The following is a 17,866-nucleotide window of genomic DNA, read 5'->3' on the forward strand; positions in this document are numbered from 1 at the left end:
CACGATTGACTGCGATGTTTGTACAGCATACAAATTAAACATCAAATTAATATTTAAATATTTATTTAAAACGAGTTAAATCATCCAAAATTTCGATGTTAATGTCCATTCCTTTCCTTAACGCTTCCTTACTGCAGCTTAAACCAGACAGGACTTCCCTAAATCTCTTCAGGGCCCACGTAGTGAAATTATACGTTGAATAAGGAAAGATTCCTGTTTCTCAAATAGTTAGTAAAGTAACTGTTTGTCACTGTCTTGGAGAATAGATCTCTGAAACGGAACAGTAGCTGACTGTTGGAAAGACAGTATTTGCAAGGATAAAAGCAGGATTAATGTAAGCCTTCATGCCGCTATAAAGTTTGGACTTGGATTTAACTTTAATGTTATTCACTAAACCCATGTAAATTATATTTAAATCTAATTTCACACCAAAACGCCAAAGCAACTTGCAGTCACGTACAGCAAATGCAAAATAGGTTTAAATCCTCTGTTTTCCTAATTACTGATGACTGCATGAATTTCTATTTATTTCAGCATTTTGTACATTAAGACTTTTCAGTTAGATTATTAATTTATTTGATGGCTATTATTGCTTTCATGGGTCAGTGGTGAGTTCGCTGTTCTTTCTTTATTTTTCTGTTTTTATCTTTTACATGCATTTTTTTTTCTTGTTGCTTAATCATTATTTATTTAGATTCAGTGATTTCAAACAGCTCAAATATATTTTGCATAAACATTTTCCTTGTTTACAACAACATATAATATAGGCGATGGGCATCATAGAAATTAGACAGAAAAAATTATAGAGAACATTATAGCCGATGTTAGTGATAAACTTTTCTTCTACAAAACCATAGTGAACATATATATTATTACGAATTTTGTATTTAAAGATCTAATTAAAAAATATAATTAAAATTGTTGTTTTACTGTGTGCAATGCAGCGCGAGACAAATTTTTAAGAGAAAGCTATGCCGGAAAATTAAAAATACAGGAACACGAGGATTTAACATTCAGTAAAAGTTTATCTCGGCAATTTATATTTATATTGAATAAATGTAATTGACCACTGTATTAGCTGTAACCGTAATTACATCATCTTTTTTATTTCCAAAATTCTCGAGACGCAAAATTTACTAGAAAGATCTTACGAGGCCGGCTAAAAACTATTTAAAGCCGAAGAAAAAGCGTTTTGGTCCAAATGATGAAGAAGATTCTTTCTATAAGAAGAAAACAATTTTGAATCTACCTGTTAAAATGCGCTGAATCAGATTGAATCGAATTACAATGATCTGCTTCCGATGCCAAAGATTTGGCAACGGACAGTTACTTTGCAACAGTGTGCCGAAATATCTTAACTTGATCATTTTTCCTACACTTGAGATTTATCGAAATTATTATCCACCTGTGTAAGGTGCAAAAAATCACATATTGCTTCTTATAAGGGTTGCGAAATTTATGCAAAAATTAGCAATAGTTCGACTGATCATAAGACCGCGTCTCGGCTGTCGAAAGAAAATAAGAAGATTGTCAAAAAGTCTACAAAGCCTGTTCCTGATGACTTTATAAATTTTGGACTTTTGGATAAATTTACTGATGTGCAATTTAAAAGTTTTATGGACAATTTCGCTGGTTTCTTTGACAACATTTTATAAATTTTGGACTTTTGGATAAATTTACTAATGTGCAATTTAAAAGTTTTATGGACAATTCCGCTGGTTTCTTTGACAACATTTTACATTTTGCTAAGATAATTAAAGACTTGAACTCTCAGGAAGATAAATTTCAGCTAGCTGTATAGTTTATTGAATTAATTGAAAAGCAGAACATTTATTTTTTTCTATTTTCAGCTTCACTGAAAGGTGACTGACTGTGTATATTTTCATCGTATGGTTTTCTTTTAGTTAGTTCACTAATGTATTATGTAATGTTCTAACGTAATTTTTTGTCATGATTGTGTCACTTTCAGCGCTATTAAGGTACAATTACTAAACAGAGACGGAACACAGCTAGCAAGTAAGCTAGCTAATCGCGGCATAATAATGTTAATTTTAATTTCTCAGTTCAGTTGTTTTGTTAGTTGCTTAGTTACTCTTGTTGCGATTTGTAGTTCCGCGTCAACTGAGATAAATTAGAGTTAGTTTTATCTTTAAATATACGCTTTACATTTCGTGTTTTAAAATTTTTAGTAGTTTGAAATGTAACTACTCACTATACTGCGTGATACTGTGAAAAATTGTGCGAATACCTTTGAGGAAAATTCCGACTATCTGATATATTCCGTTTCATGAGAATAAATTTTATTAAACTTTTATCGGACTCGTGCATTTAATATATTACGAACCTGTAGGCACACAACAGTATATATATATATATATATATATATATATATATATGTGTGTGTGTGTGTGTGTGTGCGTGTACGTGTGTGTGTGTAATATACAAAATGTGAAAGAAAAGTGATTACGTTAATTTATCAATAGTCTTCTATGATCTCTCTTTAATTTGGCTGCGACCCAATCTTGCTCTAAAACTACTAATATATTAATCTAAAGTGCATCATTTCAAAATTAATCCGGATCATGATATTATGTAAGAGATGAATTTCTGATATTTTTAATCTAATCAAAATTTCAACAAAGAACCAACTCTATAAATATCGCTTGGCTTAAATGTGCACTTATTTTTCCTGTTTTCCTCTCCCTGTGCTAACACGTGATGCTCATCTCTCCGCTTTATCAATTGTCTGAAAATGTGACAAGTTATATGAAATTTTGGGGTGCTTATATCACTCATAATGATAATATTGAAAGAATATGTGTCCATAAATTAATTATAAAAATAAAATCATAATTTCGTAGAAGAACATCACTAATGTGCATGCAGTTGTTACTAAACTACGATTAATTTGCATGATTTACAAATATTTAAGAGAAAAGAAAAACTGAGAATAGTTAAATCATCATACGTCTGTATCGATCATCGTCTGATACTCGTCCGCGCCTTCATCTAGATGACGCGCTACAATTACACCTGCATGGCCATTTCCAACGTATATACAGGGTGATGCGCTACCAGACGACAAACTTGCAGGGTTTGTTGGGGGTACAGAGTCGACTTGGAATCACATAGGAATGAAAAGTCGCAAATGCCGTAGTTATGAGCTAGGGTGCAAAGAAGCAGGGAAAAAGAACAGAAACAGTAACACATTAATGGAATAGAAGACATTTTATTGAAAGGTTGTACTACCACAGGTGTTCAAAATTACGACCAGAAGCCGTCTGGCAGGCTTGAAAGCAGCGCTGCATGGAATTCCTTACGTTCTGGAAGATGCCTCACGTGACACGTACCCTCCCGGTAGATACAGATATTCCAGCGATAAGGTCTTCAACTGAAGGAATGGGCGTCTTGTACACCAAACTCTTCATGTGACCTCTGAAGAAGAAGTCCATGCATGATATAGATCCATGCGGTACCAGCATGGCGGGCTCCTCTACATGACACGATTGGCATCCGCCGACACCTCGACAAAACCTTTGGACAGCGTGGCTAAGTCGTGGTGGCCTGCCAGTTCACTGGATCTATCATGCATGGACATAATCTTCTAGGATCAAATTACGAATTTGGTGTACGCAATGCCCGTTACATAAGTTGAAGATCTCGCCGTTCGAATATCTCTAGCTGGAAGGAGTTTACAGGAAATCTCAGGAATCTTTCAGAACGTAAGGAGTTCCATGCAGTGCCGCTCTCAGGCCTGCCAGATAACTTGTGATCGTAATTTCGAACACTCGTTCTAGTACAAACTTTCAGTAAAATGTTTTCTGTAACATTAATGTGGTATTGTTTCTGTTCTTTTCCTCTGCGTCTTTGCGACATAGCTCGCAATTACGGCCCTGCATTCCACTACAGCTCTGCATTTGCGACCCTGTGTTTCTATGTGATTCCGAGTTGTCTCTGTACCTTTCATACGCCCTGCAAATCTGTTGATCTGGTAGCGTACCACTCCGTATACATATAGAGAGAAAGAGCTTTTTCAACTCTCATTCCCTAGTATTAAAATATTAATTGATTTGGAAAAATTGGACTCTTAATATGACATCTGATATGTACACTTTTTCACAATTTTATAAAATATCAATATAAAATTTTTCTATAAGAAATATAATTTTATTAACAATTTCCATAAACAAGAACTATTGAAATTTACCTACATATATAAAGATGGCGTCATCGTTTTTAATAACTACAGTGAAATTGAAAAACAAGATATTTATCCTAAATCCCTTAAATGTAATAAAATTAACAAAGACAGTGAAGCAGTTGATCTTGATTTACAAATCCACAGTCCCAACAATATTAAAATATCTGTAATATATCAATGATTTTGGAAAAAGGCTTAGTTTATTAATTGAAATGCTAAAAGTTTCAAAATTCATCAAGAAACAGCTAGCTAATCAAGCATTGATCAAGAAACAGCTAGCTACAGTCCTCTATCTAAACATTATTTTCTCTACTAAACTGCAGTTTCTCATGATAGGCTAAACCTAAACCATTATGGTAGTATAGAGCAAATGCTGTTAACTGAGTTGAATTTAGCATTCTTTTCAAAAGTCTTATATTAGTTTTAATTTAGATTAGACGATCTGTCACTTTTATTAAGTAATGAACCTACTTTGTCTTCTATGTCTCTGTCTTGAGTGAGTTCTATATTCTACAACACTGAACAAAATTTTTCTTTTTTTCCTTTTTTTTTTTTCTCTTTTAGTTTCTCAGATTTTAGAAGGTTTCTGCTAAATTCCTCATTTAAATAATCTTAGAGAACTCAGAACTTTGTTCAAGGTTTACTGGAAATTATTGCCATGTTTTCGTCACATTCTTAATACAACCCGCTTCTTTTCATGGCTACAATTATTTTTTAAAATTTTTTTCGAATTTATTTATTTATTCTTCAGAATTTATTTTAAATTCTTCAAAAATATATTTACACTAAGCACCCATTTTCCGAAGCATTTCAGTTTTTTACCATTCGTTTTAATGAAGCGAACTAAAAATTCAATTTACTTAATACGTGTTCCGCCCTTAGGCACTGCACGGAAAGGGAGGGATGCCCGTGGAGGTCTTTTAAGAGACACGCGCTCCTATCTACTACGTTACATGTGGGAAAACCACGAAAACGCCATTGCAGCCAAGCCCGTTCTCAGGGACTCGAACCCATTGTTGAGCGGACAGAACTACCAGTGTTCAGAGGAGCATGGTGGACTAAAACTTCACTTGTATTTAATTTTTTGGCAGGTAACATCATAAAATTCGAATTTTTTTTAAATTTTTTTTTTAATTTTTTTTTTTTTTACAAAATACTCATTTTTACTACTCCATATTTAATGCTAAACGAGAATATTATTCTAATTAATTTTATTATTATTTCTCAAGTTAAATTTAAAAATTTCGCTGTTAAGCATTAATAAATTTAAGTAAAAACGAACTCATTATATTTAATGTATTCGACTGCATTTATGAATATAGTTATGTTTATAAATTTTCCGTCTTAAATGCGAAATAAACATAAATTAACAGTTTAAAGAGGAGAGCTTTAATGGAAAGGGAATTTTAAAAGAGAAAAAAGATGGAAATCTTAAGTGTTTTTGTATTGCCTGATACTGCTTAAACTCTATTGCAGCGGATCTCAACCTTTTGACTAACGCGTACCATCTAAACAAAAATTAAAAGCATTTAGTACAACTACAAAGTACTACTACCGCCGCTACTCTTAAACAAAGCTCAGATCGCATAAATTTACGAGTGTTAGAGAAAAAAACTCAATCAGGATGTCGGGGTTTTAATTTCTGAATTTATTAATTAGAAATATCTTGCTCCTTTGCGTACCACATTTTTCTCTTGGATACCAACAGTGGGACGCTTACCACAGGTTGAGAGCCCCTGTAGAGCACACGTGATGTGCTTGTGGAAGCATCTACATATAATTCTTATTCTCCATTGTTGATATTGAAATATTTCAGTTTTAGTTTCTTAAGAGGGAAACGATAGAGATTAAATATATACCTCAAAGTTTTAAAATTTGATCTTTCCATGTTAGCAATATACTTGTATGATGCGAGGTATGCAAAACACGTAAGCTGCTAGAAAAGACGAAATGCTATCTTGGATGCTCTCGATAAATACATAAAGAAAAAAAAAAAAAAAAAAAAAAAAAAAAAACAATGTGTCTCTGTCTGAAATGAAGAATGTCTTTTTAACCGCACAAAGGAGGAAGGCGTGTCTGTATTTCACTACACCTAACAACAATTTTACATACCAGATCAGCTACAAAGGGTTCAAATAGTGGTTGTAACATCTACAGCATCCAGGAACTAAGGTGCTTCAAACATTATGCCTAGTGCACTGGTGTGCAAAAATTAAGGACGAGACAGTTTTTTCAATATAACTTTGTACAAAAGCTTTCCAAATCAACACATTTACTACCGTAAGATCCCCAATAAGTAAGGACATGAGTAATGTAAGCAACACTTACTAAAAGAGAAATCAGAGGGAAAAAATAAGCTCTATTGAAAAAGTAGCATGGAGCGCAATGCGACTGAAGGCCGAAACATCCCTGTGATGGGTTTCCACAAGAAACATCCGGTCTTTAATAGGGGATATGATCTTCCCTGAATGCTAGGCAGGTTTCACAGCGTCTGCCCATGCTGAGAATGGGGGTGTCAATGAGTTGTTGAGGCATTGCTACCCATTCGTCTTGCAGGGCCAATCGAAGCTCCGGAATCGTTACTGGTGGTAAGGTATGAGCTGCCAAGCGTCTGCCTAGAAAATCCCATACATGCGCCATGGGATTGAGATCCAGAGATCGTACCGGAAAAATCCATACGTTCAATATCCTCACACTCTAAGAGCTGTTCGGCAGCTACTGTGCGCTGACATGGTGCATTGTCGTCCATAAAAAGGAACTGCGGACCCATAGCTCCTCTAAAAAGACGCACATATGGAAGAAGAATCTCGTTACAATAACGGGTCCCGTTGACTGAACCTGCGTCGAAGATGTGAAGGTCTGTACGACTACCAAGCATGATGCCTTCCCAAACGAGAACACCGCCACCTCCATACCTGTCCCTTTCAATGATGTTCGAGGGATGATTGCGGCTTCCCCGTTCTCTCCAGATGTGTATGCGATGAGAATCGCTACTCAGACTGAATCTGCTCTCATCTATAAAGAGTACTCGTCCCTATTCATTGTCTCTCCAATTCCGGTGTTCCCGGCACCACAGAGAACGCCTTCTCTGATGGGCAGGCGCTAGAGGTACACACCGTACAGGACGTCGTGCAAACAGACCACCACCGTGCAGTCTTCTGGCCACGGTAAAACGCGATATCGGTCGTCCAGTCGTATGTGTCGTGTGTCCTGCGATTTTTCTCGCTGTCTGCCGCCTGTTTCTTCTGGCCTGTAAGGCAATACACCGGTCATCTGCGGGTGTGGTTCCTCGTGGACGACCACTACTAAACCCCCGGATAGCTGTTCCTGTAGTTTGAAATTGTCTCCAAAGTCATGAAACGACGCTGTGAGCAATTCCGAACTCTGCAGCCACACTTGTCACACTGCGGCCTTCCTCCAACTTCCCAATGATTCGACCTCGGGTAAAAGCATCCAGATGTCGTCTAACAGATTGATTATTCGCCATTTCTTGCTGAGGCAGCAACTCGGTGTGATTTTAACTGCTATACGGCGTGCAATCTCTTTGCCAAAAATACCGATCTTACACCGACAACATGCTTTATACTACTCAGACACTCCCCCATTACGTCTACCTGCATATCTTCGCATGTGCTACCGTACATCACCTTACTTAATCTCCTGATTGGTCTTTCTGTCCACTCTGCCTCTTCGTTCAGCTGATATGCTAATTTTTCGACTTCGTCCTTAATTTTTGCCCACCAGTGTATATTTTGGGGTAGTCGCCCAGACAGTATAGTGGTTAGAACAGCCTGCTGCGGTGCCAAAGCAAAGAACGTCTATGTAAATAAAAAAAGGCTCCATAGACGTAATATAAACCAGACGCCGCTAGAAAGAAGAGTTAAAATTCGCCAAGGGATTTGGCGACGGAACTTGTTGGCGAGAATTTCCCCCTCTGTGATGTACCGGACCTGGCCGAGAATCCTCCGCGACGTAGGAAATTGAGGAACACGGGTTAAGATGAATAAGAATAGTAGGTGAAGTTTCACTTTCACAGGCTGTTGAACTTGCATTTTCCGTATCGCAGTTTGATGTCTGATTTTATATCCGTCGATATGGAGGGGAAAAATTGGAGTCACACAGCTTTAAACTCTTGATAAACGCTACCGTCGAACCTGTTCGAACTTCGAGATTTGGCGCTTTTTGATGACAGATATTTTACGCATGCGCATCTGTTTCCCTTTTTGTTTGAAGGAAGCCACTCCTGCTGCTGCGAAGTTTTCCTTCTTAACAATACATATTCTTTGGCCAAAGGGCCCGGATTCGAATCACGAAGAAAGCATGGATGTTTGTTAACGTATATTGCTGAGCTACATGGAGACACTCTAAATAGACGGCGAGCCGATAGTCCTCTTGAGTAGTTCGAGGCAGGGGAAGATGGATGGGAAACCCTTGGACACCCCCTCCGAGGTTCTCTTCATCAAAATTCGAGGTTGAACTGTCACTCGTATGGTTCTCAAGTCTCTTCTGTCCGACGACAAGAACATTCTTGCTCTCTTTGCCAAAATGAAGTTCGTGGGCTTGTTCTGATGTTTACCGTAACCGCAATGTTACCGTTTTCATGAGTTACAACATCAATAGCATATTTTTAGGTCATATGTCAATAGTTATTTCTGGTATGCTGAGTCTGTGTTTCGTTTTTGTGTTAATAATTTCGCTTTGCTAAATGAAAAACTTTATTAATCCTCGTGTTAATAAAAGTTTTCTAAACCTGGTTAGTTTAGTTTCGGCTGTGTGTTTGCTAATTGAAATTATTTTTGAGATTAGAAGTTTTGAGGTTTACCCGGATATATACATCAACCGCAAGTTTAAAATAATTTTTATACAGATAGAAGGTGAGATCGAAATTGCGGCTACGCGTTTGCTATAAATACTGTGCTTTTATATATTTAAGAGAGAAATTAAAAATTATATAGTTAGATTTAAAATTCTTTTTTTTTTTGGAGGGGGAGGGGTAACCAGATTTGATTCACGTAGTCAAGTTTACGTCATCAGCGAAGAAGACGCTCAACATGAAAAAGCATAATAGATAAGCATTTGTAATAGGAGCAGAGTGATCAGTTAAAATTGCAGATTACGTACTCATGGAAAGATACGATTTAAACGGAGCACGTTAGTTTGCAATAACCTAACTGCTTGCAATAAGAAACTTGAAAAACTTACAGCTTTGAAAGTTTTCGTCAACAATCCGTTCAAAACACAATAAAATAAACAGGCTGTAATTATTTGCTGTTGTTCATATTAAAGAATTGACTTCACTTCTCGTAATCTTAAAACTCTCATCGCTCGATTTGATAAAATATGCAACCATAGTTCTTTCTTGTCTTGAATATCATTAAGTATCAGCATCGAAAAAGACATTATGAAACGATGCGGAACTATTTAATGGTAACTTTAGGCGCACTTACGTTATGCAAATTTATTAATAATCGTTGAAGAAAAATTGAAGAAGAACGATATATTTCATTAATAATATAATAATATATTTAATTTATTTAAATTGAAGAAGAAAGAGGTATTTTACTTTCAGTGGTTTGTAATGAAGTTATTTTACTTTTCAAATGTTCCTCAAATATCCATTATGGTCAACAAAATGTGCATTACCTGATAAACGTGAAATGCATTCCTAGTCTCTTTGCTTCATGGCTTGGTATATATATAAATGCATTTATTGTGGAATTAAGCAAAACGATTTTTGTTGCATATTATCGTCACTTGACCTAAATAAAATACTGCGTGCATCCATAAAATTTCGTAGCAGTAAAAGTCTTGTTTACGTTTCAATGCTGAGCAACTTACGCTGAAACATATACATTTAACGAATTGCTATGATATACAGAATAATGCTTAACACTTTAAACTGTTTCTATTTTCCGTATAGTTCTTTGTGTCTTATTCCGACCTGTTTCTCATAGATAATGTTTTTAGCAAAACATAAATTGCTGTTGCGTAGCTCTACGTTCTTCCTAAGTTACATTTTAATAGCAAACTGAGCGTATTAATTAAGATAATGCATTAAAAGTAATTTTTCTTCGTTATTCTGTTGTTGCTTTTTAATGATATAATTTCCATTTTTTTGCACAAATAGCATGCTTTTTTATTTGTAAAACTTTATTTTCTATGTTTGTTTTTATAAGAATAAAATATTGGTAATCTTACGAATAACTCCTTGAACATATTTTATACAACACAAATTGGTTGGTTCTTTTAAAGAAATCCCTATGACCAAGCCTTTATACGTACAAGCTAGAATATTGTTTGTGACGACTTTAATAAAGTTTGAGCATGCATCTTTAATAAGTTTATAGCATGTATCTTAAAGTATGACCAAGAAATTAAGGTAACTAAGACACCAAGAATTTAAGTACATAAATCCCTGTAAAAATAGCAGAGACATTTTATCATTAAAATCAAGGAAATAATCCTTTCGTATGGATATTTTGGGAAATTTGGGGTTTATTAGAGAATTGTCGTGTCAGTCAGAGGGCTTGAAGTCAGTTTTCTCCTCAAAGGAGAGGGGAAGTAAAAAAAAGAATAATACGTTCAACTTGAAAAGAATGCTGAATCGTATGACTATTATAAAAATATCGTTTGCACATAAATAAGCATGCACGCGGTGTGAATGAGACAGAAGTTATCTTTAACAATTATATTGTCATTTTCGCTGCAAAATATTACAGCAGCCAAGTGGATAAAGCTGCAGTTTTGTATGGCTTAACTTTCCGGCCAACAGAAGATTTCACGGTATTTCCGTAATTTCCACAAAATACAATATGAATCAAGAAAGCAAACCTTCTCTTAGGCAGATAGGATTGGATTATTTAGAAAGCACACTTGGGCTGTCTATAGAAAGGAAATGTAAGACTTTGTGAAAGAAAATTCGTTCGGATTCAGATTACATGTACGGGTGATATTTGGTTATTTGAATATGGCAAAGTTCATGAGGGCTATGTGTCTTCGTGAAAGACTTTATAAGATAAGCTCGCTGGTATTCACATTCCATATATAAAGAAATCCACGAAAATATTTCATCGAAGTCGAGCTGAATGAACGATCTTCACCATTCTATCACTATAGACACCTACACAATGGCAAAACCACGAAAATGCCTATGCAAATTACTAGTGGTGAGACTGAGTGAGACTAGTGTTCAGTAGTAATTTCTTAGTCTCAATCTCACTACTAGTAATTTCTTAGACTGAGAGCTCTCTCGCACCTTGCTACTGCTGACAAAATAAATTCGTATAATATCCTTAACGGAAGCATCCCTCAAATCAGACTCACACATGCTTTGGCTCTACATATTAACAAACTAATAATGAGAATAAAATCATTAAAATGAAAAACAAAATATGGTTTCAAATACATTGTATTAACGAAAAACGTTACACACTCGCTAAAGTGATTTCCTTGGTTTACTAATAATGATTGAATGAAAACGGTAATTAGCATATCCTTCTTATACAATTTTTGTAGACGCAATAAACATTATTTCCGTCTTTTGGAATTTCTAAAGACGTACGTGTACAGGTCTAAGTTAAATGTTTTGCGTACCACTCTACGTTATACCTAATGAGTGGACTCAGTATCAATAAGCTAGTCTCAGTATCAATAAGCTTTATCGCTAATAATAAAACAAAAATTTATATAAAGCAATTTTATTGGCGGAATATTAAATTGCTTGTTTATTTGCCATTACCTGTAGTTTACATCTTCAATGAGTTGCCACGCAAAATAGAAGAGTCACCCGTTTGCAGACAATTGCAGCCAGTCTGCTTAAACAGTTAATAATTCAAGTCTGCTGAAACGTTGTCCATCAAAAATCTAACTTGCTAAGGACGACAATCTTATTATCTTTCCACATTAAAAAAAAAAAAAAAATGTTGCAATCACTTCGAAACATTTCAATGGAAACCACTCTTTCATTTGCACAGTTATGATGATGATGATAATCTGAATTTTAAAATGAATATATACATTGAAATCATGTCTTGCATTTCTTAATCATGAAAATGTTAGTACTAACGATTAAGGTACAGCGATTTTTATCAAGGGGTTTAAAATAATTATTTTGACTGTTAATTGAATATAAAGGTTTGAAAGAACTGAAAAAGAGGTGATTTCGTTGTCCACTATTCATAAAGAATATTTAAAAAGGGATATATATTACAATAAAAACAAGTAAGTGGATGTAAGTACAAATAATGTTCAGCTGCTGATACATATAAAAATTATTTTAAACGTTTTTGCAATTTAATTTCTGAAAAAACGATATATTTCTGAAACTATTCTGCCATATTTAAAATATATAATACACTTAATAAAAAATCACTTCTAAAAATATAGTTTAATTTAATCCCGAACACAGCAATAATGCATTTTTCTTTTACGTAAATGATATGTGGTAAAAGTAAATCTCAGTAAAGCAGGATAAAATTTCGAATATATTGCATACTTTACGAAATTTCTTCAAAAGAAATTGTCATTTGGAAGTTGAAAATAGTTATTGATCCTGAAACTGGTTCTAAGTAATTCTTTGTAAATATGGCATTTATTAAATCTCATAAGAAGCTCGCAAGCTACAGGAAAATTAGATGAATTCTTAACTATGTCAAAAAATCTTAATATTTCTATTTCAGTTTTGTCATCTAAAACAATTTTAAAAGATCTTTACTAGCCGTTATTACTCAAGAAAAATAATTCGGTTGCAAAATTTCACATTCTTTATTACCTTTCTCTTAATCCTGAGACTTGGAAAATAAATTATTAATTATTTATTTACTACTATAGTAAAAACCTCAGATTTTTTTATTATCCGTTTTCATGTGTTTCCCGTTTTCCTAATATTTGATGTAGGATTTAATTAGTATAATTTATAAGAAATATTAATTACTATAAATGTCATTAATGCATCTGTCAGTGTGGATATTTGGGAACTAATTTGCTCCATTCATTACAGTATTGAAATAATATCTCAAAGATCATCACGCCTACTGAAGGGGTAGTTACAAAATAAAACTGACTGAAAAAAATGAAATATATCTTATGACAGTTTTTTAATCCCTATTTAAAGGTTTTCCTTCAAAGGTATTAAAATCAAATAAAGCAATATCTTCCCAGGATTTAATTGAAAATATCTAAACTAAAAAAATTAGTTGTTAATGTACGTAAGGTTATACATGTTTAATTTTCTTTGAAATCAATAACACGAATATTGCTTATTAGGAAGATATTTCTATTTAAAATTTACTTACTATAACGTAAGAGAACGATCATATTCTTACCTGTGCAGCGAAGTTCTTGAACTTTTAGCGACGTGCCGAAATTGTGCCCGTGTTTAGAAATGTTTCTTGTTTAGAAGTAGCAGATGATCAATGCATAACTATAAGATAAACGGAAAGCTTCTATAACTTAAAAGAGTCTCGTACAATGAAGTGTTACTCTGGCGCTACTTCGTGGTGAGTCCAGAAACTGGATGAAGAAGTTAGTCAAGAGAAACCTGCTCTTCCGCCTCCTTTTCGAGACCCCGATAGGAAGCAAATGTCCGTCTTTCTTCGCGACGTGCGTCGTTCAGAGTGTGGAGCGCTCCCTCACGAGCGCAGCACTCCACCCACCTCTCCCACACCGAAATGTGGTAACCAATGAAAAGTGAATTTCGGCAGCTGTTGCACTCTAGTAAAATAGAGGAGAGAAAGAGTTTTGGGAGGATGTTATGAGTTCATAAAACAAAGCAATAAGAGTTTATTTCAAACTTTGCCATTTCTGGGAAGCTTTATTTGCATCAAAGGCGGGTTTGAACAAGGTGATTATTTGAATAATTTTCAAAAATATTTTGGCACGCTGCTAGATAATCTCATAACATGCACTTTCTGCAGATTAGTACTAATTAATTTATAAAGTAAAAATGCGTTTTCCTGAGATTAAAACTCTGGGAAGCCAATAATTTAATGGTATTGGAACTTATTGTTTATAGATAAAAGATAATTGTCTCGATTTTTTATTTAGATTCGGCCGTACTTTTATATGTATAAATGTTTGTACGTATAGCAATGCATATATATTTAAAAATGCAGTGCCTGAATACGCGAATGCATAGATAGTTAAAACTCGCAGAATAAAATTTAATTTTTAAGATTGTTTTCAGATTTAGTTTTTTTTTTTTTTTTTTTTTTTTTTTTTTTTTTTTTTTTTTTTCGTAAATAATAATTTTATTACAGTTTGTGTGAAAAGAAGTTATATTGATCAAACCTTTTCACGACACTTTGCATATCGGTGTTCGCCGAAACCTATGAAACCTTTTCCTAACTGATATTTTATTTTTAATTACATTCAAATTTAAATATTGTTTCCTCCAATTAGTGTACCATCCGAACTGTCTAAAAACTTAACCTAAAAATTTTAAAATAAATATCTCGATAGATTTTTGGTGAATGCAAAATTTTTTAATTCGTTGTACGAAGTAAAGGAAATATTGTAATTGTAATAAATTTCGAATAACATATTTCAACGTAAATATCTCTTTTGACATTCCAGAATTCATTTGGACAATTTTTTTCCTCACTTCTGTACGTATCTGTAAGGCATAAGAACGAAGAATGAATTACCCTTTTTTCCAAAAGCGATTGTAAAATAGATTTGAAATCGACTCAAAAAGGAATTTTTCCTATGCGGGATTTTTGTATCTGCGTACGTATATATGTATGCATCTCTCAAAACACAAACTAGTTAGTAGTAGAACGGTTATTTCTGTATATTGGTCTGCTATACCATCTAATTGTATTGCGCGAATCATTTTTAATGCAATCGGTAGTACCACATACACACACATACGTATATATACACACATACGTATATATATATAAAAATTGTAGTAAGCGGAAAATTTTCCGCTTACTTTTTAACTTTTTCTGTTATTTAATTTTATTGTATTTATGTTTTACATGCCTAATGATTTGCTTTTCATGTGTATTAATTTTTGAAAACGTCTTTAACCTTTTGGAGCAGCAGCTCTTGGTAACTTTCAGGCGAGCTTTCTACAATTTTTATTTTTTACTTATTTTGCAGCATATTGCGCAAGATGTTTTCTTGACCAAAATTGTTATTACTGCTTTGCTTGATAAATTAAATATATATATATATGTATACTAGATAGATAGATAGATAGATTGAGAGATGCATATATGCATATACCTCACCCCCTTACCCGGTTTTCAAGTCATTGCCCGGCCTTTATTTTCGCAATAGTTGCTCACAGTCATATACTTCCAATCACAGAACTGTTTTAATGAACGAACATATTCATGTTTGAGCAATTCCAAATATTGGAAAAAATAAATTTTAACTAAATGTAATCTTAGATGCGATCTCCCGATTCTGGAACTTTTATTTGGAGAAGTTTTATAATACAGGAAATTTAATTTCCTTAAGACAAAAATTGACTCGGACATTTAAATTCAAATGTGCAGTCAGATCAGTTGATTAGGTTAGAATAGTTCCAGGAAATAAATTTAAGTGTAGTGCAGGAAAAAGTGTGTGATATTTACTATGTGGTACAAGGAAGCTATGTGGTGTCCACATCAGATTTTTTTTTAACTTTTATTTTCGCAGCAGTTTGTAGTAGACATGCAATTCGAATTCCAAAAATGTTTGAAATGGCCCAAGAGTTGATGCTTTTTGTTTCTAAACTAATTAAAAATTCTATAAGAAACGAAATCTATCTTATCACGCAATATATATGTACAGGAAAAATTGTATACGATTATAATGAACTGTAATAATAATACTGAGGTAGGTATCCGTGTGGTTATTTGAGTTATAAAAAGTTATTACAATTTATAAAGTTCACAAGTGCAGTCGATTTGTACATATTTACAGGATGTAAAAGTTTACTAAAATTGTGCAGCATGAGAACTTACACTTGAGAAAGATCTAGGCTGTAAGAAGTTTTGACTGATTAATTTTTTAAACTTCGAATACTGACATTTATCTCTGGGAGATCAGTTCGTCGGGATTTTATTTGAATATCATCAATTAAGGGAAATGAGAAAGTTTAATGATCAGTAAAATTCCCTGTTCCCGACATATGCAGATATCGGAATTCTCCATATTTCTTGCGCATAAATATGTGGGGACGAGTCTGTGTTCTGCTATACATTGGGCATCAAGTTATATGTGCGTCTTTACTGTGGAACAATACTCCAGAAATCTTGCCAAGACTTTGAAGCAAGTTGTTTTCGTTAGTTTTTGAAATTTCAGCGAGGCCATGGAAGTGTGATTTCAATACCATCTTAATTAAGAGCTGCTTCTTTGGCTAATTCATCTGCCTGATCATTACCAAAATAGCCACTATGTCTTTTGATTCACGAATTTGAATTTTGTGGTTTGGAAGTAAAGCAAGAAGAGAATTTATGCCGGAAATCAATGGAGAGGAATGTAAAGGATTCTTAATCGCTAAAATAGCTGCTTGGAAGTCAGACTGCGTGGTACATTCATTGAAGTTCAAGAGAATGACTATTTCTGTCGCTGCTTTTACGGTTTCCCCTTCCGCTTGGAAAATACTATTATTATTACGGAAATGACTCTTCTGTTTGATGATATTTGAAGGGAAAATTTGAAAATAGACTCCTGAAACAACTTTTCTTGCAAACGCAGGATTCCTAAATCTCTCTCTCTCGAAGTAAGTTGAATTTTCCTTTACTACTATTTCTTCCTCATTTGCTTTCAACGCGATTCTAAAATCTAATTCTCAGTAAAGAGTTGTAAGTAAAAACGTGGCAAGATATAAAAGATTAACTAAATTAAAATAACTGTATTAAAATTAAAATATAACTTACACAATATTTTTCATACTAATTTGTATAAGAATTCTCATCACGTAATCTCTTAACATCACAAAACGTTTCTTAAAGTATATTTTATTTTCTTTTTGATTCAAATGCAAACATATCGCTCTTCAGTTTGTATACAGCTCCTGGAAATGATTTCCGATTTTAATAAAGATTCCCGAGTAAAAAGTTAGATTTCATAGTTTTTACGAAACTGGGTCCTTTAAATTTGATAAAGCAAAAATATGAATCTTTGCCTCATTTAAAACATTTTTTTGAGTGGTAAAAATGTCTGTGACCAACGGTTATGAAAATAAAGAACGCAAATAAAAGGACTTTTGTGGGCACGGTATACATAAATGGGCATATTTTAGGAAGTGGGCATATCTAACGTACCCTTATAGTACAACACTGGATTAGTAAAAGATAAACCATACCATAAATGATTATATAAAAAAGTCTAATCTTTTCGCACAAAATTTGGGGAGTCATTTTAAAGCGAATCTGCTATCTCAAGTCAATTTTGCTTATTTGTTATTATTTAGTCGCTTAATTATTATTTGCAGGGTGTATCAGTACAGCGTTGGCAAACTTTCAGGAGAAACAGAGTACACTTAGACGATAGGAAATCATACAGGAATGCATGGTCGGAAATGCTTTCCTGGGGTGGTAGTCATGACACAAAAGTCAAGAAAGGAAGGACACGAACGGGTGGGAAAACATGTTTATTATTCGAAGTGCAGCAAAAACAAAGAAAAAACAACATAAAGCGACAACGATCATCAAAGAAGGTAAATTACAA

At 33.9% G+C, this 17,866-nt stretch overlaps 1 long non-coding RNA gene across 1 annotated transcript in view; it reads right to left on the reverse strand.

Moving 5' to 3' along the window:
- The window catches only part of LOC146998233 (uncharacterized), a 658,297-nt gene extending 644,453 nt beyond the window's left edge, over positions 1-13,844 (reverse strand). Inside the window, exon 1 of the long non-coding RNA XR_015040043.1 lies at positions 13,525-13,844. This is a non-coding gene — a long non-coding RNA (uncharacterized LOC146998233). The remainder of the gene's footprint in view (positions 1-13,524) is intronic.
- Between the last annotated feature and the right edge of the window lie 4,022 nt (positions 13,845-17,866).

Source organism: Stegodyphus dumicola, chromosome 3 (assembly GCF_044657685.1).
Source record: "Stegodyphus dumicola isolate Sdum_Otavi_A_Nest chromosome 3, ASM4465768v1".
Classification (NCBI taxonomy): Eukaryota; Metazoa; Arthropoda; class Arachnida; order Araneae; family Eresidae; genus Stegodyphus; species Stegodyphus dumicola.